The sequence below is a fragment of the Thamnophis sirtalis genome, unplaced genomic scaffold (assembly GCF_051295495.1).
Source record: "Thamnophis sirtalis isolate CommonGarterSnake01/CBP01778 unplaced genomic scaffold, rThaSir2_p1.2 scaffold_13, whole genome shotgun sequence".
NCBI lineage: Eukaryota > Metazoa > Chordata > Lepidosauria > Squamata > Natricidae > Thamnophis > Thamnophis sirtalis.
Genome location: NW_028261393.1, coordinates 28,678,704 through 28,705,747, shown reverse-complemented (window position 1 = coordinate 28,705,747; position 27,044 = coordinate 28,678,704). Strand labels below are relative to the sequence as shown.

Below are 27,044 nucleotides of genomic sequence, written 5' to 3'. Positions count from 1 at the left end.
AGGCTGAACAACAGGCAAGGTGGATGATCAATGGAACTGGGGCTTGAAGAATCAATTAACAACCTGGACTTCCAGTTTGGCATTACAGTGAGATGGTTGGGATGGTAGGGCTCTGCGAAATTCTGACCAATTTTTCCTCATTGGGATAGCCCTAAGGGGCTAAAGACACCCTGGAGGGGTGACAAAGAAAGGAGGGATCCCTTGCTAATTGTGGGAGAGTGGCAGCTCTTCCATTTGATCCAAGCCACCTTCCCAACCAACAAAGAAGAGAGACAGCCATTATGGCCAAACTGAAGGTGGGGCAATCAAAGAAAGAAATGAACTGCAGCGGTTTGTGAACAGTGGAATGGAACTGGGTGAGATGATTTTCAATTCTTTATTAGAGACTCACCCTAAATAAAAGAATTTTTGAAAGACTGAAGCGCTAGAAAGTGGCGAATTAACACACGGAGATAAATTATAGACCCAAAAGAGAAATGAAATTTTAATGAAAGAATATGAAGTTTTAAAAGATAGAAAGACTGGACTGGAATTTGTGGTACTGTGAAAAGTGATTTTAATCTGTTGGAAATACTGTCTGACTGCCAGAGGTAATTGCATGAAGAAAATTGATTTTTTGAACATATTATTATATGATTGGGAAAGACCTTGGGAAAAAAAGTCAGGATTGATAAAAAAGAAAGGAATGTCAGGAAAGTCATCTCTTGTTCAAGAAGCAGGTGAAGGTAGGTCAAATCTTCCCTGTGCCACCCTAAGCCACCTTCCCAAGAACAGAACAACACACAAATTCATGGAACATTAGTGTTAGGGGATTTGCACATTTCCTATGTGCAAAAGTGTGCTATTCTGTGGTGCTAATAGGACCGACCAAGGGAGTCCCCCTCAGGAAGGGAAACAACAGAATAATGACACAACAATGGCACCATCCTTCAAACAGTTCATCCCTCTCAAATGAGTTAATTTCTTCTTTCTCCCCAAAGTCCATTGTTCTAAACTATTGTAAGATTGTTTTATTGACAGGAAAGACCTGACGATGCATGAACCGAGGTTCTGTGCTGACTCAGATGGAGTGCAGCAGGCCCAGTTACAAGTCCAATTTTGGAGAGCTTTGCCACAACCAAGGTAATGGAATGTGTGTGTGACCTGAGGGAATGAGGGGAAACGATACTCCCTAGAAAACAATCAAAAAAGAGAGGCAGGGACACCCAGTTGCTCAAAGGTAGAAGAAGAAACTTAGGATGGACCCAAGCAGTTAAATGTGGCAGCAGGAAATTTGTACAATAAAATATTGTTCACATTAGAGCTTTTGTAATCTATGAGAAAAGCAAATAACTCTTTTTACAGGATCAAAAACTGATCTACTGAAGAAGATTTCAACTATGGAGCCCAAACTTTTGTGCTTTTGGCCTTTTATTTTAAGTCCTTGGCTCTGCCCAGATATTGAAAACAGTTCTTTATAGCCTATACTGCACAACTCTGCTAGAGGGCAAAATCAAGAACATAGTCTAAAATAAACCTGCTTGACCTTCCAGCTCAGTGGCAGTTGGAAACCTTCAGAGAAGGTGGTGGTTTTTTGTTTTTTTTGCCTTGTTCCTTTTATAGGGATCTTCACTGGAACCAGGCTGTCGAAGTCTGTCAAAAAATATGGTGGATGGACACCATCAAAGTTGATACCAGCCAAAGCATAGAAAAAACTCAAAGAAGTAGTGCAAGTTCAGAAGATGTGGAGGAACCTGGCCCATGGAATTGCCAAGAATTGAACACAATGATAACATCATCATCATCAGGTACCAATTTTCATTTCCATGTCTGCCTGACATTCAGAAGATCATTGTATTCTCCTTTTAGCAGACAAACTTCCTTGTCTCATCTACAAAGTACCTACGGTACATTTTCTGTTTGTGATTGTAGAGTCCATTTGGATATTGTGAAGGAATCTCCCTCTGTGTAAATCTCTAGGAATTAGAGTCAAAAAGAGTCCATGTGGCACACACTGTGGGATCAAGCATGAAGCACGGCTGTGGTGTTTTCCTCTTCACAGGAAGGGAATTGCATCCTCCAGAGTTGCATACTGAAAGATTTTTCTGTTCTAGAAACCAGCCAAAAAAGTATTCCAAGATTTGCCTTCAGAGTCCCATTTTGTATACCCAGTGAGTTTTCCAGTTACAGGCTGGCTTCATTTCCCTGAAGGCAAGAGCCTGGCTAATCAAAATCAGCTATTAGCCGAAACTGGTTTTTACTTTGGAGAGCATCCGGTTCCCCTTATATTTGCTGACAATTTGTGACCAGGCTGGATAAAAACACTAGAAGGAAAATACTTGACAACTTTCTTTCCATTTTGAGGGAGACGGCCCACAAAAACCCAGAGAAGTTATTAAAGAATGCATTAATACAAAACACTATTAGAAGGGTACATAAGAAGATATCCTCAAACAAATTGTTTTCACCAGGAAACTATTTAAATATTATGGAGGTCCCAAAACAATGCAGAACATTCATCCTGACTGTTCCGATGCCCTATTACTACTGTAGTGCATGGAAGATACAGAAAGAGACCTTATGTTCAGCATTATGTTATATCCAGAGAGTAGTGAAGAATCAATTGACCATGTTTTATTATACTGTTTGTTACAGGACGACATTTGTCACAGGTGCATGATATCCCTATTATGTCATTTCCAGGTAGATCAGACACTTTTTATGTTTGCTGTTGTTGGTAGATTTAAAGTGAAACACAGAGAGGGGAGGGAAGGGGAGGGGAGGGGAGGGGAGGGGAGAGAAATATTTTTGCAGCAACCTGTAATCCACCCTCCCAGGAAACAACTAATTTTTTTGTTCCCTTTGGCATTAAACATTCTGTTTTCATTATATTATATATTTTCTGTCACTTGGGGTGACAGTATTCGCCTGTGCATAAGCCATTTAACAGAAGAGCAGTCAAGGAGCAAAGGAATTACATTATTAATGTTTCAAGTGAAATTAACTGATTAAAAACACACACACACCCTAGGTAAAATGTATATATCAGCACTTTATGCAGATTAAATGAGAAATTAATGGAATGTGGTAGGTGATTTTGTAACAAACATAACAGAAAGTGTCTAGAAAAATAATGGGATTTCTATAGCAGAGAGGGATAAGAAAGAGATGGAAATGCAAACCAATGAAGATCCAAAATAATGTTCAAAATATCTTTAGAAGATGGTATAATGCAGGGGTGTCCAATCATGGCAACTTTAAGACTTGGACTTCAACTTTGCTGGCTGAGGAATTCTGGGAGTTGAAGTCCACAAATCTTAAAATTGCCAAGATTGGACACCCCTGACCTAATATGATCTTTCTCTGGATCAGAAACTGCAATAGCCAGATCTTTGTAGCAGCCTCTGTAGCAATCTATGGGCAAGTGAATTGGCCTTCTGAGCAAAAACATCCTGTGAAGGGAACCTGAAAAAATATCCACTCCTTGTAGCCAGGCTTGTAGACCAGGAAGCCCATGCTTCTGTTTCCTCTGTCCAACCTCCACTGAGCCACTTCCTTGAAATTAGCTGCACCAACCTAGCCAAAAGTCACCTTTGGCCAGCTGTCAAAAGCTGCAAATGCAGGGCTTGGAGGAACAAAACATGTCTTGGAGCAAGAACGCTAAGAGCAGCAAATAAATAATAGAAGTAAAATTAGCTTGTATGGTTGTATCTGCTATCTGATTTACCTGGCAGACCAGACAAGAAGCTTGAACATATGCAAGAACTCACTTCTTATTACAAAGAACTTCAAAGTACTTTGCACATGAGCACAGATAAAGTTTCAGCCCAGAGCAATAACTGTAGGGAAAATTTGTTAGTCTGACATGGGGAAAAAATTGAGCTGGTCAAAATGGTGAAAGTGGACGCAACTCACAGCTCAGCCGAGGCTTTCAGACATTTACTGTGTGGAATGTTTCCTCTGGCCAGACCAGAACTCTTCCTATGCTTTGCTTAGTGCTGGAGTGGCAGCTTTTGACTGTATCTTGTGCAAAGTCTAGCCAGGCAGAGCTTCAGCGAATGATGTGATCCAGGGGTGGATTCCTGATTGCATTACTATCGGTTTGGCGCGCAAAACAATTTGCACCTTAAAAGGTCTGCGCATGTGCACAACATTAGAAAAGGAAAAAAATATACATTTTTGAAATGAAGATTGTTCTATGCATGTGCAGAACAGAAAATCAAGATGGTGCCACCAAGCATAAAACTGGTTTGGGCACGTGTCCAGCCGAGTTACTACCTACTCGGCCAAACCGGTCTGAACTGGTAGAACCCACCTCTGATGTGATCCACAGAAGGGGCAAAGAATCATCTTGCCTGAGCAGATCCATAAAATAGCCTGGGGCTTTTACTCCCCAGACTGCCGCTTCGGCTTATGGTAACTGAGAAGCCATCACAGACCATGAGACAAAGTGAGTGAGCCTGAGAGACCCTTCATGAAACCAAGAGTGCCGTAGTTCAGCCAGGCCTAAACAGCATTGAGGCAGGGGAAGGGTTGCATTGGGGTGCACAGTTTTTTTGGGGGGAGGGTCATGTTACAGAAAATGACAAGCTTTAGACTTCTCAGGATACAGGAAAAGTTTATTTGGCAGCCAAGTTCAGAAAGTTAGCAAAATGGCTAACATTGCAAATTCTGAACAACCTTCATTATCGAAGCATGCATTCTTATACATTCTCAAAGGCAGCCTAACACAGAAACACTTAACTCATTTCCTATTGGTTACCTTGAGGAAAAAGCCTTATAAGGAGATGGGGTCTTACTTCTCCTTTTGTCTTGAGCCATAGGTACTGACTACGGGCCTTTACGCGAACTTTATTTGAACCTTGTGGTTTGGACTTTTGACATAGGGACATTGGCTAGAACATCTTGTGGTTAGAGGCTGATGACATTTCCTTTAAGCAGACTTCTAACTGTCCCTTTTATGTCACTCTTCATTCTTATATTTTTAATCCATATTTTATTCTACTTTATCGGAAGTTCCCTTCAGCACTCTTTCCCCTGGGCTTCAATCAACCGAGTTACCATCTACCATTCAGATGACCACGAGTTAGCAGAAAATCAAGTTCTCTGTATTTCTTTGCAGCTGGAGCACAGAGATCTCTGCTCATTTCTGCTTTGAATAAGCCTAGTCCAATCCTAAAACAGATTTCATGCTATTTTAAAGAAAGAAAATTTCCCTTTTCAAAAACTTGGAAAACAATGAAAAATCCCAGCCCTGCCCAAGATTTGACAGGGTCCTTCTCATTCTGCAGCAATATCCTGCTTTCAGTGACTTTTGCCCCACCCCGATGTGAAGTGTAACCTCCCAAGAATTGCCCAGCCCTGGTTTTGAGGGATTGGGGGAGGGCTCTCGATTGTTCCTGTCCCTTCAATTCTGAAAAGGGATGAAACAAATCAAAGCATTTCAGTTCAACCTGAACAAATGAAGGAACCTTGACCTCCATTTTGCTGCTCCCCTCAGGAGGAAAAATCAGGCAGGAGCCAAGAACCAGCGTTTGAATGAGGGCAATTGTGTTCATGGTTTTTGCCCCAAATACAAGAGTTTTTTAATTATCCTTAGTTGAGCCACCCACTATTAGTGCTATTAGTCCACGGCAGGTTAAAGAGGCGGTGTAGAAGACCACCTGAGCTGGGAGACAAGCACAGCAGGTGAATCCTTCTTCTGCTTTCTGCAAGGAGTCAGTGGGCATCAGGGAGAGACGAGTCAGCAAAGGGCAGGTCGTTTTCCTACATGATGCAGAGACACAATCATCCACCAAGTGACTCAGACCCAGGAAAAAATTCTGTCTTGGTTTATTTTACTTACTCCCTGAACGTGGAAGGATTGAACCCAAGAAAAGATCAAAAGCAGATGTTCAGCTGGCTTCCACCCTACAAGCACATTGCAAGTTTTCAGACAAAACAGAAAACACAGTTCTGATGGCAGACAAGTCTGACATCTCCACTAGAATTTCACAGGTGGCCCTATTAACTTAAAACTCTCTCATCCAGCAAAGACTTGAGGGCAGACACAGCACCCACAATTAAGGCAGGTCAAAATAGGTCCTCCTACTGGTTTAGCAGAATTCAAAGGTGACCACTACCACCCCAAAGTCCTCTGCAACAGGGGCTCAAAGGCAGAGTCTGCCACCTTCTGGAGCACAACCCTGCAGCCTGAAAATCTCCCTGTCCCAGTTCTGGTCTGGCTATGGAGAAGAGGTCAGAGACAGCAGCCCTTCCTGATCTTCTTCTCCTCCAAACTCACTTTGGGCCGAGCCTGTTGGGCGAGCTAGTCGCTACACTTGAAACAAGGAGAAGGAGGGACATGGGCACTATGCCCAGAGAAGGACACAGATGATGAAGCTGCTTGATGGACAGTTTCTGAGGGTAACCTGAGAAAATGCTATTCTAGATGTCCTATTTCCAGGTCTTTATCCTAGAAAATCACCGGGAATTTCTTCTCTGAGGATGGGGCTGTTAGGAGGAGGATATGGGGAATCCCAAGGGGAAAACAGTTCACCACGTCTATCATTTCATTCTCTTGTTTATTGCCCCTTACATTGGCATTTGATACCATCGCTTAAACCTTGATGCAGTAAGTCAGTGGTCCCCAACCTTTTTATCGCCGCGGACCAGTCAGCCTTTGATAATTTTACCGTGGCCCGCTGAGCGCGCGCAGGGGTGTGGGGGCGTCTCTTCCCTGGAGCCAGGGTAGAAACCATAATGTTCATTATGTGTTTATCAAGCACACATCCTAATTGGCTGTAATTTACTGTGTGACAATCAATCATGGCTTTTTTAGCCCACATTTTAAAAAGTAATGTTTAACATAAAAAGATCCTGAAATCCTTCATCATTGTATAGCATCTTATATACAGAATAGATTACAGACTGCTAAAGCTTATAATCACTTACTACCGTACATAGCGAAGAATACAACAAAGTATGCCAACAAAGTGTAGCTAAACTTTTAAAGAATACAATTGTACAAATTGAAGTTTAAGTCTCTGAGCTAGTGGTCTCCCTAATAATTTACACAATAACCAAATGGCAACAGTTATGAAATGCATTCACCACATGCAGCAGCAAATATTTCATAATCAATATACACTAAGAGTGCATATTAAGAGTATATAATACACACGCAGAGAGAGAATATACAATATGCATTAAGAGTGCTTGTCTGTCTCTCTTCCTTCATGCACACTTCTCTATTTCAAAGTTTGAAATCTAAACAGAAAAGGGCATTTCAAATGTTTCACACGTCCACACGGCCCCCTTAGGCAGCGCTCCTTTCCCACGGCGGGAGACAAAAACGGCGGCCACAGACGAGCGAGGGGAAAGCCCGGCGCCGGCGAGAGCTCGCGGGGAAGAGGGGTGGAGGAAACAACCACCTGGGCTTCTCACATTCCTCGCGGCGAAACCTCGCGACAGCACACACCCACCAACCGCCTCTGAGAGAGGCTCAGTCCGGTGGCCCCGCTCCGCACACCGTCCCAGGCACGCGCCCGGCCACCCCAGCCACCAATTTGCGTGCGCTGCTCAGCAACCGAACGCCCGGCCTTAATTCACGCCCCTTTAGCTTACCTCCCCTCCCTCGCCGACCAGCCAGAATACAGCTCCCGCCCCAAAAGCTAACGTCCATTGGCTACCCCTGCCCTTGTCCTTCTTCGGTTGGCTTATCCATCCCATCCGCCCGCCTACCGAAGCTTCCTCGCGCAACTGGAAAGGAACTGAACCGACACCCCTCCTTCATCCCACTTTACTTACTGATTGGACGACGTTGTCCCGTAGGCCTAGCGACTTTCCCTTAGGCCCCCGGCCGCTGCAGCGATCATGGCCCCCGGCCGCTGCGCGGCCCGGTGCCAGGTACTCCACGGCCCGGCACCGGTCCACGGACCGGGGGTTGGGGACCACTGCAGTAAGTCACCAAGAATCTGTTCAATAAATTCAATAAACAGCAGACAAGGGAAGGGAACAGAGTATTTTGGGAAAGACAGATCTCACTGCTCCCCAACTCCAAGCTGTAATGTTTGCCAGTTCTGCATTTCACCAGGACCCTCCTGATTTTTCAATACAGCATGTATTTAATCTCACTTATGCAGCAATTTTTCAAATAGTTATTTAAAAGTGGGGAGGTCAACTTTATTCTCTTGGTGGGGTGAGGGTGGTCATGATTGGTAATTTAACTCCTCCAAGATACAGTGGAGAATGTGCCTTATTAAGTCGCTTCTGAAATAATCCAGTGTTTTTTCCCCCTGTTGTAGTTGCAGTTCCCAAGACGCAGAAGGTCTTGAAGCTGTGGAAACTGTCCCACCCCCCACTCAGCAGATGGAGCAGAGGGAACGGACCAGGCGGGATGGGGTTGGCCATTGGTCTTGCAATTGTCTGTCCCCAAACATACATCAGTATATTTTCATTGAAATGAAATAAAATGAAATGAAATGCGGTTTGAAAAAACACAACACACACAAAAGAACCCCACAGGTGAGATAAAGTACTAATGAGTCTCTGTAATAGCAATGTAACATATGCTTCTGAAATAGGGTGTTAATTACCTGTGCAAGCCTAAATCTAAAATATTACAATCTATGATGTAAAAATACGTACCCCCTGAAACAAGATAGATAGCATGTATTAAGCCTAAAGTGATAAATCGAAATGGTTATTTCTGTGACCAGTTATGCCTTGTGGACAGGTATGCTCGGTTAATTGGGTTTTGGCCTCGCAGCAATGCGGATGATTAAGTGTTACTCCAGGCTTTGAAATGTGCTTTCCTCAACTTGGGAAAAGTGAGATTTTTGTACGTATCTGTCTGGTTCCCAAGTGCCCTTATTATTGCGGCCTGAAACACCATATCACTTATTCTTTGAGTGAGCAGTCATTGGGTTTGGTCATACTCTAAAGAAATTAGGAATGGTACAGAAAGCCCGGAGTGCCAATTTCTGCTCTACAGCTTGTTTCAATATATGTTCATTTATACTAGAATACTGTCTAGAATACTAGATAGCTCATGTTCCATTGGATCATCATTACAGAGATATTTCATTTCTTAAACAGAGAAACAAAATGAACAGAATGGGCAAAAAAGCAGTAGGAGCAGGGGCAACATCTGACTTCCTGCCAGCTTCCCCAGTGACTTTCCCTGTGGAAGCCAGCAGGGAGTATTGGAACTGGAATGGCTCACATTCAGCTCCTATACATGTCCTTGGCCAGCAGCCTCTCTAGGCCAATTCATGGGGCCATTAGCCAAGCAGGAGTGCAAGCCACAGATCCCTTCTCTGAGGATAGCAACACACAGCCTCCTCCTCTTCTTCTCAAGCGCCCCTGGGAAGGCCACCTCCCCTGCCTCCTCCCCTGCATATCCATAGTCCTTCCCTTCTCTGGAGCCATCCTCTCCACTCCAGCTGGTTTTGCTGCACTATGGCAGGAATTCCACATATGCTGCTTTTTCTTTTGCAAGCTCATCAGTGGAATCTATGGAGATTCTCAATCATCCAGTCACGGTTGTCCCAAAGGTGCTTTTCCAAAAATCGCCATACTGTGAAGTCCGCTCAAAAAATAAATGAAAAAGTGGCCAGTTATTAAGTTCATCAGATACAGAGCAAGAAGAAGAAATATCACTGATTATAATGAGATCTAAGGTTTATAATATAGATACTGGAATCAGATTTGCTCAGGCACGAGTGAATGGCTGGGAGTTGAAGTTCACCAGGGTAACTTCTCCTAGGAGAAAACCTTTCCTGCAATTTCATTGTCAAAATCTTTCTTCTGCTTTGAATAACTGAACCTTCATAGGTATGAAATGAGGTGGCTTGCAGTATTTCAAGCTGGAATTTGGACCCAGTATTAACGAGGGAGAATGTTATTGCGTAGTCTGGCATTAGACATTCTCACTGGTGAAAATGCCTTCAGAAGACCTGCTGGGTGGCCACTTCGACTGTTCTCTGGGACCAAGCATGTACCCATACAGGAAGATCCCACCAACGTCTTGGTACCCTCAGCTTCCTTAGGACTTGGGAGTTGCTCTAATTCAGTGATGGCTAAACTTTTTGCCATTGCATGCCAAAAGCGGGGGGAGCACAAGGGATCATGCATGTGTGTGTCCTCCCCACACATGCATGACCTTCCCCTCCCCCCGCTTTTGGCATGTGATGCCATGGTGGATCCATTTTTTGCCTTCCCCGGGCTCCAGAGGCTTTCTAGGAGCCTGGGGAGGGCGAAAACAGCAAGTGCTCCGGAGGCCCAAATTAGCCCATTTTCTGACTTCCAGTTTGCATGTTGGGTCGTTTTGTACCTCCGGAGGCTTCAGGGAAGCCTCCTGAAGCTCTGGAGGGAGAACAACGGCCCTACAGGCAACCCAGAAGTTTGGGAACGGACTTCTGGGTTTCCTGTAGGGCCATTTATTATCGCCCTCAGGAGGGAGAAAAACAGCCCAATGTGCAAACTGGAAGTCCATTCCCAAACTTCTGGTTTGCGCATTGGGTTGTTTTTCACCCTCTGAAGGCTTCAGGAAAGTCTCCAGATGTGAAAAACAGATGAAAATGAAGGTCAAAATCCCCTGGCCAACGTGTGTGTGCACACTGGAGCTGACAGGGCAACACTTTGCATGCCCTAACAAATGATTCCACATGCCACCTGTGGCACGCATACCATAGGTTCGCCATCATGGCTCTAATTCTACAAAGCGGTCTGTCTGTCTGTCTGTCTGTCTGTCTGTCTGTGAGAGAGAGTTCCTTTATACAGGGAATAGTTTTGCAGAAAGGGGAAGTAACAGAATAACAGAGTTGGAAGGGATCTTGGGAGGTCTTCTAGTCCAACTCCCTGCTCAAGCAGGAGACCTTATACCCGTGATGGTGAACCTATGGCACACATGTCACAGGTGGCATGTAGAGCTATTTGGCAGGGCACACGAGGCGTTGCCCTGTCAGCTGGCCAGCATGCATGCACATGCTAGCTAGCTGACTTTGGCCTTCTTTTTTCTCCCTCCGGAGCCTTTAGGGGTCTTCCTTCAAGGCTCCGGAGGGCAAAAAATGGCCTCATGGACAAACTGGAAGTCACCATTCCTCAACTTCTGGTTTCCCCGTAGGTTCGTTTTTCACCCTCTGGAGGCTTCAGGGAACCTCCTGAGGCCTTCAGAGGGCATCGGGGTGGTGGGGGAGGCTGTTTTTGCCCTTCCCAGGCTCCTAGAAAGCCTCTAGAAACCTGTGCCAAAAGCAGGGGGCGTTGGTCACGCGCGCATGCACACACAGGTGGAGTCGTGCGCATAGCATTGCGGATGTGACACACCCGCACACGACTCCCCTGTGCTCCCCCTGCTTTTGGCATGGGAGCCAAAAAGGTTTTGCCATCACTGCCTTACACCATTCCAGGGAAGTGAGTGTCCCATCTCTTACTGGAAACCTCCAGTGATGGAGCACCCACATTTTCTGGAGGGAAGCCATTCCACTGGTTAATTCTTCCCACTGACAGAAATGCCCTATGAGCTGGGCATGTGCCTGTCCTGGGGATTTCATGGTAGATGCCTGTAATTCTCACAAGAGACCCTTTGCACATGCAGCCACTGGACAACGGCACTTCCTCAGGCTGGGAATGAAGCTGATTTATGAAACCCCTTTCCATATTTTATCCCCCTTCCTCTGCTTTGGCAAGGCAGTTCCATCTGTATAATTCAAAAGGCCCAGATTTGTGGATACGCTGTCCTTCCTAGACCAGAGAGTGAAAGGGAAGAGAGCCTGGGAACCATTCTTTCTGTCACTCTGTTTGGACAGTTAAGTCGGTGGACTCCATTTCATCTGTTTTAAAAAGGAAAAGAGGTCCATCCTTTTAGCCTTCCATCCCCACTCATTCATTGGCATCCTTCAGTCTCAAAAGAGTATGGTATCGTTCTCTGGAAAGAGGTCCTAATGCAGCATCTGGTGTGACTAAAAAGGCCAATTCAAGAGTGGCAATCCCTCCCACACTGAGGGCAGATACTTTCTGTCCCCACCCCAGCCCCCAGATTTCGCTGGTCTGGGACTGCCTCTTTGCCTCAGCCTGCCAAACAAGTGTCTCTTCAAATTGGAGAAGGCCATACTGCGTCTTTAGCCTCCAAGCTGAATGATCAGAGGTCAAGGTTTCCCAGCTGTTAATGTCCATTCCAAAGGCCTTTAGATCCCTCTTGCAGATATCCTTGTATCACAGCTGTGGTCTCCCTCCAGGGCGATTTCCCTGCACTAATTCTCCATACAGGACATCTTTCAGAATCCGAGCATCAGCCATTCTCATGACATACCCAAGCCAGCATAGACATCGCTGTTTCAATAGTGTATACATGCTAGAGATTCCAGCACATCCCGACTGTCTCATTGTTTAACCCATGAAGATGTAGGTCAGGTATCCCCAAACTTGGCAACTTTAAAACTTGTGGACTTCAACTCCCAGAATTCTCCAGCCAGCAGATGGCTGGAGAATTCTTGGAGTTGAAGTCCACAAGTCTTAAGGTTGCCAAGTTTAAAGATCTGTAGGTGAAAGCTGTTCCATTGGTGTCCCAAAGGTGCTTTTCCAAAAGGCCACTGGACTTTTGTTTCTTTGAAAATGTTTTGCTTCTCATCCAAGAAGCTTCTGTCAGACCTGCAAGCCATCTTTTCTATTTTGGGGATTTCAGGCCTGCCACACTTTCTACTGTGGCAAAAAGGGGAAGGGAGATTATACGGAGTTGGGTGATGTGTAGCCATAACAACATTCTTTCTCAGAAAGTCAATGTCGCTTTTGTCCCCGCACCTGGGCAGATGTGGATGAGAGGAACCTGTCTTCATGGCGGTGAAGGATTGGACCCTGTGATAGACTTGTGGGTGTGGGGGCAAGATCTTGAACTTTCAACTGGGTGGGAAAACCTGGAAGCTTTCAGATTCAGATATTCCCAGACGTGCCAACATGACATCTCTAATAAAGTTAGAGAACTTTGAAGAAACACAAGCCTCAGAGTTTTATTTGATTGGGGGTGTTTTTTGGAACACTGACAGCTTCCTGAAGAAGTAAAATGTTTTCAAAGAAACTTTATTTATTTGTGTATTTATCTATTTGTCAACAAGTACAAGGAAACAAATAGAAAAACACATGAGAAAATGGCACAAATAAATGGATATAAATAAGCAAAACATAGCCATAAACACATAAAAAGAGTACATATAAATGGGACAGTGGGACAGGGATGGTAGGCATGCTGGTGCGCTTTTGCACGCTCCCTTAGGGACCTCTTAAGAAACACGTAAGGTCCACAGTAGACAGCTTAAGGTAAAAGGTACGGGGGTTAGAGGAACTAACAACAGGATCAGGTAGGGTCTTCCACACATTTATTACTTTATTGCTGAAAATCCTTTTCCTGCAATCAAGATTCGAATGGATTACATTTAGTTTGTATCTATTGATAATCCTTGTGTCATTGCAGTTGAAGTAAACGTAGTCATTAACTGGTAGGATGATATGGCAGATGATCTTGTGCACTAAGCTCAGGTCGGAACGCAGATGGCGTACTTCAAGGTTATCCAGGCCTAAAATATCAAGCCTGGTGGTAGAAGGAATTTTATGATGAGCAGAGTCGAGTCCTCGTCTTGTAAAAAAAAACCTGGACCCTCTCTAATGTTTTAATGTCCGAAATGCATTGTGGGTTCCAGGCAGGTCAGAAGTATTGAAGGCAATAGTGGGTTGCAGGTGGTATGCCCCAGTACAGGGGTATGGGTGCCTGCCTGGAGCACCGGGTACCGTTCCGGTACAGTGCTCTGGAGGGCCCACCCGAGCTCCTTACCTGTATTTGAATTCTTCGGCGCTTCCACGCACATGGACAAAGCGTATGGCACCTTTGCGTTGCTCCAGCGAGCAGCTGGAGCATCGCAAAGGTGTTGCAGAGGTAAGGACGCATGTGTGTGCATGTTCGTGTGCATGCTGCGCACATGCATGTGGGGGACGCCAAGCCCCATTGCACTGTACCGGTTGCAACAGGATCCGGAACCCGCCACTGATTGAAGGATAGGTCTGGCAATGGTTTTGTATGCCCTAGTTAGCAGCCTAGCGTTACCAGAGAGAAAAATTTGTAAAATAAGGTTGAGAACTCTGAATGCCTGCAGAATCCTGAATCCCAGCTCCTTCCCAGAAGCAGGCAGCACAAAATAGCAGGGACAGACTCCCGAAGAGGTGGCACACCAGCAGAGCCTCCCTGGTGGAACAGCCCACGTGGCTTCCCCCATCCCTAACACAAACTAACAGAAAGTTTAGGCATTAAGAAAGCCCATTACAAAGTCTCATAATAAGCACTCTCGGGATTTATCGCCAATTATGGAAAAAGGAAAGCAGAAGGAAAGCTTCTAATGGATGCAAATCAAATTAAAAACCCTTTTAAGTCACCTCGGCAGAGTGATTATGGGGTGAACGGCAGGCCTGCTCTATGGAGTACTGGCTGACTCTGGAAGCTCCCAGTCCTGGCCAGCACGTTGGCGGCTCAGCCACATATTCAGACCTAGCTCCAGCCCCAGGCAGCTAATCTGAATGCAGCCTCCCCAGGAATCTTGGAACTGGCTAAGCACAGGATCTCCCTCGAGATGGTTTAGGCAAGTCCAAAAGAGACTATACAAGTTTTAGGGGAGCCCCCCCTTCTGCTGCAGCGCAACAGCATGGACGATAGTAGCCTCTAGAAGGGCAGCACGGAGGCCGTCCCAGGCTTGCTGGCTAGGGAATTCTGAGGGCTAGAGTCACGGTGGATAAAAATCGGTGATTTTAAAAAATAAAAATAAAAAAATGGATTTTTAAAATTTAACTCAGATTTTATTTTATTTTTATCTAATTTATTTTAATAAAATGCTTTTGGAGTACAAAAAATCTATCTAAAGATAGTTTTCTATTGAATATACATTAATAATTTAGTTTATTCAGCATGAAAACAAGCTTAGTTAGGTAGCAGGAGGCTGTTGATTCTGTAATATTTACATTTTTGGTAAACTCATTCATTGAATCCAAGTTCTGCAAGCTGAGATAACATGCCCTACATTGATGCATTCACACAATTTCACAGTAACCATGAGATAAAACATAAAACAAAGTTCAGGAATATTCCTTTATCCCCTTGTTTTGCAAATCTAGGTACACTACAAAGTGTATGATTGTTTGAAGAGAAATGCATCTGTACCACCAGGCTCTCACCAAGTGTAGGAGGAAGGGCAAGCAGTACAAACGAAACCTTCTAAGCAGCTTATAAATATAATATTAAAGAGCACCTGTCATTTCTGATCCATCATGGCAGCGCCTGTTAGTGGGCATCCACTCACCTACTGCCTGCCACATCCCTCACCTTGTGTCACTGCTGCATCACCAGCCATCCCATTAAAGTGGATAAGACTGTTGGTGAGTCAACAATGGGTTAGAGGAGCCACTGCGGGACAGAGATGACAGTGGCTCTTTAAAAATTATGATTTAAATCGAGTTGGTTTAAATCAAGCCTTTTTACTAGTGATTTAAATCATGATTTAAACAGACTTAATTTAAATCAAATCCACCCTGGTTGGAGTCCATCCATCTGAGAGCCACCAAGGTTGAACAATGTTGGTTTAGCTCAAAGCACTATGCAGGAATCACAAGAGAGTTTGGGCTTGATCTAAACTCCAAGCCCTTCCAGATGCTTTATTTTATTTATTTATTTTTGTTTTATGTATTGCTTAGGACTGAATATTTATCTTTTGATATTACTTAGTTTGTGTAGTGCGTAGGTTTGTAAAATTTTATCTTTTCTAATATTGTAAACTGAGCAGAGTGTGATAAGGAAGCAAGCAAGCAAGCTCTGGGCCATTATCAAGCGGTCTCTCTCAAGAAGGGCAGGGTCTTTCTGAAAATGCCTGGGATTTGGATAGGGGGAATCGTTTCTGAAAACAACGGTCAGGAAGTACACAACTTTCCAAGGAGGCTGTTTCTGTCATCTTAAAACGGAAAACATACCGTATTTTTCAGGTGCTTTGGAAAATAGGTTGTCGTCCTCTTCTTTGTGAGAGCCCTTAGATATTGGAAGACTGCTATCACGACATCCCTAGTCATTCTTTTCATTAAATTAAACGTTCCCAATTCCTGCAATTGTCCATCATGTTTTAGCCTCCAGACCCCTAATTATCTTTGCTGCTCTTCTTTCACTCTTTCCAGTCTCAACTCTCCTTTCCCAACTCCCTGCACAGGAAAGGGCTGTAAGTGGTTAGACTAACTAATTATTGTGTCCTGCAAGCAACAGAGCTGGACGAGGGTTTCTCCAGAAACTGAAGAATTGCTGCCTTCACACCAGGATACACAACCCTACAACATGCTTGCTTTTCTTGCCTTTCTTTTTCACAAATGGCCTGACAAGCACAACCTGTGGGGATGACCAACATTATTTGAAAATCAATCAATCAATCAAACTAGCCACAAGTACAAAACCTAAGGAGTTCTGATAGCACAGTGGTTAGAATGTGGTATTGCAGGCCAACTCTGCCCACAGAAAGGAGTTTCATCCTGACAGGCTCAAGGTTGACTCAGACTTTCATCCTTCCAAGGTCAGTAAAATGAGGACCCAGATTGTTGCGGGAAAGATGCTGACTCTGTAAAGAGCTGTAAAGCACCATGAAATGGTATATAAATCCATGTGCTACCTGATAAATTTACCCCAAGAACTCTGGCAGCTTGGGATACCTTTGAATCTAATTTCTGCAATCTCCCATTGAAATTGTAGAGTTGGAAGAAGCTATTTAGACCAGAATTCAAACCTCATTCACTGCACGAACCAGAGTGGCCCCAATAAATGGCTGCCCAACTTGTGCTGAACATCAGCAATGACGAGAAACCCACCCACCTCTCTAGGTCATTGATTCCACTCTCAAGCTACTATTATTTCATAACTCTGAAGTAGAGTTTTCTTTTACCAAAATCTATTATTCCACATACTGACTATGGAGAGCAGATATTGACTTGTGTGACATGTACCAAACACACTTTTCAAAAAGGCAACTGGACTCTCTTGGCTTTTCTTTTATTTGAAAACATTTTACTTCTCATCCATGAGGAACTGAACTTCTTCAAAACTGAAGAAGATTCTTGGATGAGAATCAAAATGTTTTCAAAGAAAAGAAAAACCAAGGAAGTCCAGTTGCCCTTTGCCCTTTTAACGAGGAAAAGGGAATGCAAAATAGCAAATATAAAGTCAGAACTGGGTTTGCTGGAATACCATCCCGAAAATACACCAGACAAAAAAGGAAAATAGACAACCACAACAATAGAAAAGGAAGAGAGGAAGAGGAGAGAAAAGAAGGAAGGAGAGGGAAAGAAGAAAGAGGAAAGGAGAGGAAGATTGGGAGGGATAGGAAGAGGTGGAGAGAGGGCTTGAAGGGGAAGAGGAAGAGAGGAGTATGGGAGAGGAAGGGGAAGAAGGAAAGGGAAAGGAGAGGAGGAAAGAGGAAAGTAGAGAAGAAGGGAGGGAGGGAGAAACGGGAAGGAAAGTAGGATTGTGGTAAAATAAAATAGGTGTATGGGATGGTAAGCAAAGCAATCCTGGTTATATATTTTAATTTTTATATGGAAAAATGAATGTTTAAAAGTGTTAAAATGTGATAAGAATATTAACTAAGATAATGTATACTTGTAAATGTGTGTATGAGACTAGAAATAAAAAACTTTTTTTTAAAAAAAGAAAAGTGCCCTTGGGACAACCATGGCTGATTGAGAATCTCTATAGATACTTGTGTGACATCCTTTCTTGTGTTTGAAGAGGGCTACCTCCTCCCCACCCAACCTGCAAAACATTCCCAGCTGCTGCACTGCCTCTTATCCCCAGATCCTCCTCCTTGTCCTTCTCTGCTCCTCTTCCTCTCAGTTACCTGATGGGAGCAGTGACTAACTCCTAGTTCTTGGCATTTTGAGGCCACTTTGTAAGGGGCGAGGATGGAGAGAGACCAAACACTAGACCTCTCTTGACCATCTTCACAAACCTAATGTGAGGCAAGGGCCACCCAGGGATTTACATTTAGGCAGTAAGCATCCTTAACCAGTTCAGCTTCTTGCACAAACTCAATTTCCAAAGTAAAAGGCTTGTTCTCTCCTTCATACAAGCATTCCCATCACACACAAACAATCCACTCTCAACAGCATAACAATGTTACACAATGCTGTAGTAGATTTCCCTAATTAAAAAGAGGCAGTAACTCATAGAAATGGATCTCACAGCCACAATAATTTAAATATATGAGTTGGCCATTTGGAAAAATCAATGCTTCTCTTGCTGGTTCCATCTCCGGTGTAAGCTAAACCTCGCTCCAGGGGACTCAATAGAGAAGCATGATCTGGCTCAGGAGAAAAAACATGGAACCCTCCCATCTCTTCTCCTGCCAGGAAAAAAACAAGTAGATTATAGCAACAGCACTTTGACTTATATACCACTTCACAGTGCTTTAAATCTTAAATTAGGGGCATAATGGGGAAATTGAGGGGGTGAAGAAGGGAGGGGAGGGAAATCCGATAGGAAAGGGACCTTGGAAGTTCTTTTCCCAAATGAAATCATGATGCTCTGTTGCATTTTCCTCTCCCTTAGTAGGAAAAGTAGTAACTAGGGAAGCCATAGAATTCGGTGTCAAAATCAGAAAGGGGAGGTAGTGATGAATCTGAAAACAAATCAGAAAATCAAGTGCTGCAGCGAGGCTTGGAGAGAAAGGCTGCAGGTGAGGACGGCTAGTGGAACACGGTGTCCAGTCCTGGTCAACACAATATAAAAAAGAAGTTGAGACACTGGGAAGACTGCAGAGATGAGCAACAAAGAGGATTAGGGGGCTGGAGGCTAAAACACACAAAGAATAGTTGCAGAAATCAGGTATGTCTAGTTTAATGAAAAGAAGGACTGGGGTGACAAGATAACAGTATCCCTATATTTGAGGGCTGCAACAAAGAAGAGGGGTCAGCTTAATTTCCAAAGCACCTTAATGCAGGACAAGAAGCAATGGATGGAAACTAATCAAGGAGAGAAGCAACCTGGAACTAAGGAGAAACTTTCTGACAGTGAGGACAATTAACAGCATGGGTCTCCATCACTAAAGGTCTTGTAAGGAGAGACTGGACAGGCATTTCTCTGGAATTTTCTAGGATCTCCTGCTCGAGCAGGGAGTTGGACTAGAAGACCTCCAGAGTCGCTTCCAGCTTTGTTCTATGTTGTTCTAGTGACCTTTCTTCATTCACACTGTTGATTTTCTTTCCCAGATGCTGGGTGTCAAACGGCAACACAGTTCGCTCACCTGAGGCTGCTTGCGAAGAAAGCTTGTGGGTTTCCAAGAAATGGCAAGCCCCAGAATCCCCCCACCCCCCTGCAAGCCATGGCACGCCAGAGGGATGGCTCCTTAGCTATTGCAAATATCTGGAGTTTGTCAAGAGTGGCTTTGACAGAAAGCTGATTCACCCGAACATCCCTCTCAATCAAATGACAGCTAGAAGATGCACTTGGATCTGCAGGATCCAATAAAGGAGAAGAGGATACAGCGATCAATCTCAGAGGACAGGCGAAAGACAGCAGAAAACCTGGAGGTGCCAAGAACAGCCCACTTGTCCTTCATCTTCAAGCAGCAAGTGAAGGGAACAGACAGACCAATTTTAGAGGATGTCAGAGGAGACTCCCGGTCACCTGGTCTTCTATGAGGCATGATGAGAACATGATGCTCCACCGGAGTTGGAGAGACATAATTCAGGCAGTCTGCAATATAGTGAAAGGAGCTTCTCTTTTTCAGTCTTGATTTGGCTGAACTCTGCTCTCTCCCCTTCTTAAACTCTGAATACCATACTTAATAGGGATTTTTCTTTTTCCGGAGAATGTAGCCAGACAGTTTCTAAGCCTTTCTGACATACATTATTTATTGCAGGCAGTGAAAAGTTATATTTTAGAAGAGATTTCTCCAACTCTTATAAATATGTATGGGGAGGAAAAAATAACCAATGGCGATTTCCCTTTCTCTTCTCATTCTAAAAAAAGACTGAAATATGCTTGGGTGCGAATGAGCAGAGACTCTTTTCAGAGTTGATGATGGTTCAACCTGGGTCACCTCCTGCCTGTAGTCAGAAGATGCCTTATGATCCACTTAAGGTAGCAAATAACTCTTCGCTCCTTGGGTGGCAGCTTTTGCTGTCTGCACCAAAGCAACATTTGTATAAATAGGCAAGAAGGCAGAGAAGGATGTCCTTTCCTATTATTCACTGCTTGGGACTTCTGACTCTTGAAATCTTTCAGGCATAACATCTCAGAGAAGGAAAAGCAAGAGGGAAACCTAGCTTGGCTCAAGGCAGCAGTCAGAGAGAGACCAGCCACCTGGAGGAATGGACAGACTTGACCGAGCCTTTTCTTCTCCTTGATTTGGGTGATGGCATATTGATCATCCTTCCTGGTTCCCACCTTCAGTAGAAAGCAGCTGCTGTCCTAGAGTTGTTTCTAGAACAGTTTCCATCCAGAGAATCCTTCTGGAGGTGCAGCTGCTTTGGGCAAAGTCCCCAAACAAGCAGCTACACGATATGGAAGGAGTCATCTTGATCCTCAGGAGCAGATTACACAACAGAAGTCACAGGTGAAAGAGGGTGAGAACAGTAGACTCCTTTAGGATTTCTCAGCTTTTTGTAAATATTGATTTTAATTAATGGAGTATTTAATTGATGAGTGTCATGCTTCATATATTGTGATTTATTATTTCGATGTGTTCCTATTGCAGTGGCATTACTTGTGTTATTTTATTGTAAACCATTGCTAGTTGATTATGATTTGGTGGAATGTATGTTCAGTTTAAAAATAAATAAATAAAACCAGAAGTTGCTTATACAAGAGGCATGGAAACTTATGGGCTTAAATCATTTGTCTTTATCCTCAATCGTAAGCTAGAATTTTGAGGAAGCAGGATTTTCCAAGTAATAATAATTATAATAATTTCTGCCATGTAATGCCCCAGATTTAACAACTGTAGATAAGAAGGACAAAAAAGTCTGGATAGTGGACGTAGCAATGCCTGGAAAGGGCAGAATAGAAGAGAAAGAACTGGAGAAGATAACAAAATACAAAGACCAGCGAGTAGAAATAGGACAACTGTGGCAAAAGAAAGCAAAGAGAGTACCAACAGTAATATGGTAGGTGCATTGTGTGCAATCCCAAAACAACTGGAGCACCACTTGAACACCATTGGCATTGACAAAATCATCATCAATCAATTGCAGAAGGCAACTTTACTTGGAATAGCTTCCATCCTGCGATGATATCCGTAGCACCATCAAACATCCACATCTGTCTCTCCCAGGTCCTTGGAAAGGACTCGATAGACAAAAATGCCAAAACCAGACTGAACATCTGGTTGACTGTCTGATGAACCATAATTATTCCAGGAGATAATCAATTCTGTTTTATTCATCACTTCAGGTTTACTACATGTTCTATAAGTAATACCGATATGTATGTTTTTCTTACAGATTGCAATATTTTAGGTAACACAAGTGCATGACGGTAGTATACCATCATAGTTGCACATGTTACATTTTATTATAGAGATTGCTTGTTATGCTAGCATTTTATCTCACCCATTTGGTTTTACTTTTGTGTTGTATATTTTCAAAGTTAATGGTCTTTGTCTTTCAAAGTCTTTCAAAGTCTTTCATTATATTTCTTTTTCCTCGAGGCATCATAGATTTATGTTGCTCAGTTACTTGACAATGTTTGTTAACCACAGTTCAGTAAATAAAAGCACAATCAAAAAGCAACCCACCGCAATCATAGCAGCCTTTATAAGAATAATAAATAAATCATTAAACACTGGAAAAATGTTATTTTTCTTTGAATAAAATATTACGTCTGTGAACAATTTTGGATAAAATTTAGTTTCCCAACAAAATTTAAAATATTATTGTAAAATAACACAACACAGAAGTTTCAAGATTTCAAAATAATTATTTATTGGAAGAATAGAATAGGAATAGGAAAAGGAATAGGAATAGGAATAGAATGGACCTTGGAGGTCTTCTAGTCCAGCTCCCTGCTCAAGCAGGAGAACCTATACCATCTCAGATAAGTGACTGTCTAGAATATTCTTAAAAGCTTCCAGTGATGAAGCATCCATGATTTCTGAAGACAACTTCTGTTCCACTGGATAATTGTCCGCCCTGTTAGGAAGTTTCTCCTTAATTCCAGATTGCTTCTCTCTTTGATTAGTTTCTATTTTGTTTCTTGCCTGCCCCGTGGTGCTTTGGAAAATAATTTGACCCCCTCTTCTTTGTAGCAGCCACTCAAATACTGGAACACTGCTATCATGTCACCCCTAAATGATTATGGCAGGTATAACCAAAGAGTGAAATAGAAGTACTGAGAAGTACTTTAAATAAATCTCTGGAAACGCACATTTCTATACCATCAACCAGGTACCTTAGAAAATTCTAGAAATCCCAAGAAGCCCAATCATGCATGTCATCGACTGTCAGAACAACCCTAACCTCCTGGGCAGTGGTGAAATTCAATTTTTTTACTACCGGTTCTGTAGGCGTGGCTTGGTGGGCGTGGCAGGGGAAGGATACTGCAAAATCTCTATTCCCACCCCACTCTGGGGCCAGCCAGAGATGGAATTTGCCAGTTCTCCAAACTACTCGAAATTTCCGCTACAGGTTCTCCAGAACCTGTCAGAAGCTGCTGGATTTCGTCCCTGCTCCTGGGATTCAAATGAAAAACATTTTGACCTTGCAGACCTGGAAGTGACTTAGCGACCTCCAAGGCCCTCTGATCCACTCCCTCTGTCAGAACCACTGCTCTGGGGATACTGAGGAAAAGAATGGTTGTAAGTGAATATTTATCCTGTATCTTCTGTGTAAATTCTGCTGTGTATACAAATAGGCACACAGTCTTGGATTCTCTTTACGTCTTTGAGATACACTTTTCCGATGCTGAGCAGTTCTTTAGTTTTATCTTAAACTTCTATCTCCTTTGCCATTCAATGTTTTACTTTTGTAACTACGCAAAGCAGCAAAATGAAATTACTCCTTATCTTTTCCCTTTTCTTAATAAAGTGATTTTAGTTCTCATTTGTGGAATGGATTGTATCCAAAGGCAGACCCCTTCGCCAGACACTCCCCGAGAAGAGCCTAGCAGACGATTTGTTTCCTGCTTCTCAATTGCCTTTTCCTCCCATCGGCCCTCAAGGGGCATGGGAATGTTGCCCCCCCCACTCCTGGCCAGGCTGAAAGGGGCGGGTGCAGAGGTGGGTTCGTACCTATTCGGTCCAGTTTGGCTGAATAGTTAGTAACTCTGGCAGACAGGATAGAACCACCCCACTTCTATCCTGAGGGTTGCCATCTTTATTTTCTCTTCTGCACATGCGCAGAACAATCTTCATTGAAAAAAAAGTATTTCCCCTCTTTTTAATGGTGTGTGCATGCCAGTCCCAGAGATGGGCCATTTTTCGCAAAAACAGAGGTGTTTTTCCCTTCCCCCAGCCTCCAGAAGCACTCTGCAGGCTTCAGCAGGGCTGGGGGAAGGGAAAACGTCCTCGTTTTTGCAAAAAAATAAGAGCCATTTTCTCCCATTTTTTGCATATGGGGCATTTTTCCCTTCCTTAGCCCTGCTGAAGCCTGCAGAGTGTTCCTGGGGGCCAGGGAGGACAAAAACTTTTTTTCTTACTGGGTAGTTTGCAGGCGCTCCCTTAGCTCCGGCAAGGCTGGAGCTCCCCCCGCCCTTCAAAACTTTTTGCCACTGTTTCGGTGGGCATGGCTTGGTGAGGGGGTCATGTAACTGTGTGTGAGTGACGTCAAGTTGGTCACGCCCACTCAGTCACATCGCCTCATCTAACTACGCCCACCGAACCAGTAGTAAAAAATTTGAAACCCACCCCTCATTGGGTGAGCAGCTAAAGCCTTATCTCTGGAGAAAAGGATGGGGACAGCTACACCAAAGCAGGACCTGGGAGACACATATCTAGAAGGCTTCACATTCTCTCCTTGCTTAATTACTTTGGTCTAATTCAGGGCTGTCAAACTCGCGGCCCACAGGCTAGATGCGTCACGCACTGGCCATGGCCATGCCTGGTTTAGCGAGGGGGGGGGGAGGAAAGTCCTGATAAGTCACATAACACCGCCATGATGACGTGAGTTTGACACCCCTGGTCTAATTGAACAGTTCTAGACACCACAATACGAAAAAGTTGTTGGGTGTAGAGAACAACAAAGATTATAAGGGGTTTGGAGGCTAAAAAGAATTAAGGGAACTAGAATGAAGGGAAAGCTCAGAGGAGACATGACAGCAGTCTTCTAATATCTAAGTAGCTGTCAGAGATTTTCAAGAAAAGATTGAACACTCATTTGTCTGGGATGATATAGTCTCCTGCCTTGGGGAGTAGAAGACCTCCTAGGTCCCTTCCAACTCTATGATTCTATGACTTGTTCCTTTCCCTGAAATCATAGCTTTGCCATCCTTCATTTTCTCTCCATTCTAGCTTCCTCTTCCTAACTCTTTATCTACTACAAAAATTCTACAATCTTCACTTTCACTCCCCCCCCCCCAATATCACCTTCTTCACCTTCCTACATATTCACATCTTTCCTTCATTGGATTCACTACGCAATTAGAAAGTCTCACAGCTTTTCCTTCTTTTTTCACATATCTGCTCTTCTCCACCAGATCAGCTCTTTCAGAGAACTTGCTAAAATTATTTTTAAGGAGATTCGTCTTCAAAATCTTCCTGTTGTCCAAGACTCATGCAAGGCTTTCTCAGGCTTTTCATATATGCCATCTCACCAAGCCTTCTCCTTTATTTCTCCTTCCTTCCCTTTCAAAGAAAACCCCTTCTTCCCCATCAATTACAAATCTTTCAGATTTCCAAAAAGTTAAAAGAATATTAATATAAAAATTGCCAATGACCCAAATAAAAAGTACCAATTCCCAGTGCATTTTCTTGATGCCCTTGGACCTCTGATTCCCCTTGCCTTCTGTCTTCTGAAAAGCTTCTTGACACCACTGTCCCTCCTCCAGGGCTTCCCAGGTTCAATGCAAGACTTCCTAAGCTTCTCTGATAAACTGGGAAACTGGCAGCTTTGCATTTAGCCCCTTCACCTTCTCTTCCCGGGAGACAATCTGCTGGCACTTGTAGCATGTGAATTTTTCAGCACTGGTAGGGAGAAAAAGAGATGTGGAGCATCCTTGCAAATCATGAGAATATTTCCCTCCACCTCTGTGTTCCTCTTCCTTGACCTCCTTTGCCAAACCTCTGCTCATTGAGCTTATTCTTAGGGAATGGGCTTCCACCTATGCCTCCCTTGACTGCCTCAACTAGGTCATCGGCAAACAATGTTCTAATCACTACCCTGAGCATTCAGGGAAGAGTCAGCAGTGGATAAATATGTCAATCCATCTTTTTCCCATTCCTTCATTCTTTCACTTTCTCCTTCCTTCTTCTGCTTCTTCTTTCACTTCAGTTAAATCATCCTGCCAAACCTTTACTGGCTCTTATTGTTCATTCTCTCAGTGAACCTGGTCTGATGAACTTTATAAAATCAAGGGCACACAGGACATGGCTTAGAAAGCTGTGTGAATTAAGCCAATTCACAGAGCTTACCTCCTGGAGTTGTGGTTGCTCCATCTCTGAGGGTTTTCAAGAAAAGATTGGACAAACATTTGACCGGGATGATATAAATTCTCCATAGGCAGAGGGTTGGACTAGAAGACCTCCAATATACCTCTCAGCCTTAGATTCTATTCTATTAAAGTCTGTTCTGTTCTAAATTATGACCTATTTGCTTAAGCAAGCTATGGTTTATTCCAATTGAGCACTCAGGAAAGGATGGCAGTTTATTTTACAACCTTATCATCCTGGATTCTTTTATAGTTATGGTTATAAAATAGCCCTTCTGACTCTCAAAAGTGTCACATATATTTTATATGTGCTAGTACAGACTGCCTTTCATCTGCCAGATAGATTTACACTTCCAACACTCTTGAAAAAAATCCTACTCATGATACATGACAGTGGCAATTGTTCTGACAGCTCATAGAACCGGATAGATTGACAGTCCCCATTTTGGGATTACATCCTTCAAGGAAATTTTGCTGCAGGGACAAAAGAGGTAGAAGCTCAGGAAAAGTGACTGTATGACATCTTAGGGGCTTCCTCGTGTTGTCAATGGGCGCATCTCAGACTGGAAAGCAGCCCCAGGTCCTCAGCCTGCCTTCTCATTCCTCACCTAAAGGCCACCAATGTTTCTTGTCCATAGTGGCCAAATTAATACTTAGGCAAGAAAAACCAAATGAACAGAAATAGAATAGGTGCTACCTAGCTGAGCAGCATGAAAGGGATTTATGTGTCCTAGTGCTGTGATGGTGAACCTACGGCATGCAGAGCCATCACTCTCTGGGCATGTGAGCCATCTCCCATTGCTTTTCTGGGTTCCGGTGCACACATGCTAGTCCTTATGCACACAGGAGCACCGAAAACAGGAATGTGTGCACCGGGAAGATGATGATGCATTCATGCATGCCAGAAACTGAAAGACCAAGTGGCTGGTGCGCATGTGCACGCAGGAAACTGGAAGATCATCTTCCCGGCATGTGCATGTGCACTTGGCAGCTGCTCTTCCGGTTTCCAGCATGCATGCATATGCATGCAAGCTACCATTTCAGCATTCGGTGCCAAAAATGTTTGCCAATACTGTCCTAGTGGAATATCCACTTAGCATAATCATGAGCCAAAACTGTGCTGCAGCTCCCCAAAAAGCCAATGCAGTCCTAGGCTACATCAACAGAGGGATAGCATCAAGATCCCTTGAAATGTTAGTACTGCTTTATAATACATTGGTAAGACCACACTTGGAATACTGGGTCCAGTTTTGACCCCCATGATACAAAAAAAGACAGAGACTCTAGAAAGAGTGCAGACAAGGGCAACAAAGATGATATGGGGACTGGCTAAAACATGATGAATGGTTGCAGGAATTGGGTATGTCTAGTCTAGTGAAGAGAAGGAACAGGGGCAACATTATAGCAGTGCTCCAATATTTGAGGGACTGTCATGGGGAGG

At 43.7% G+C, this 27,044-nt stretch overlaps 1 protein-coding gene across 1 annotated transcript in view; it reads right to left on the bottom strand.

Moving 5' to 3' along the window:
- GRIK3 (glutamate ionotropic receptor kainate type subunit 3) overlaps positions 1-27,044 on the bottom strand; it is a 289,005-nt gene that overhangs the window by 171,028 nt on the left and 90,933 nt on the right. The window lies entirely within an intron of this gene.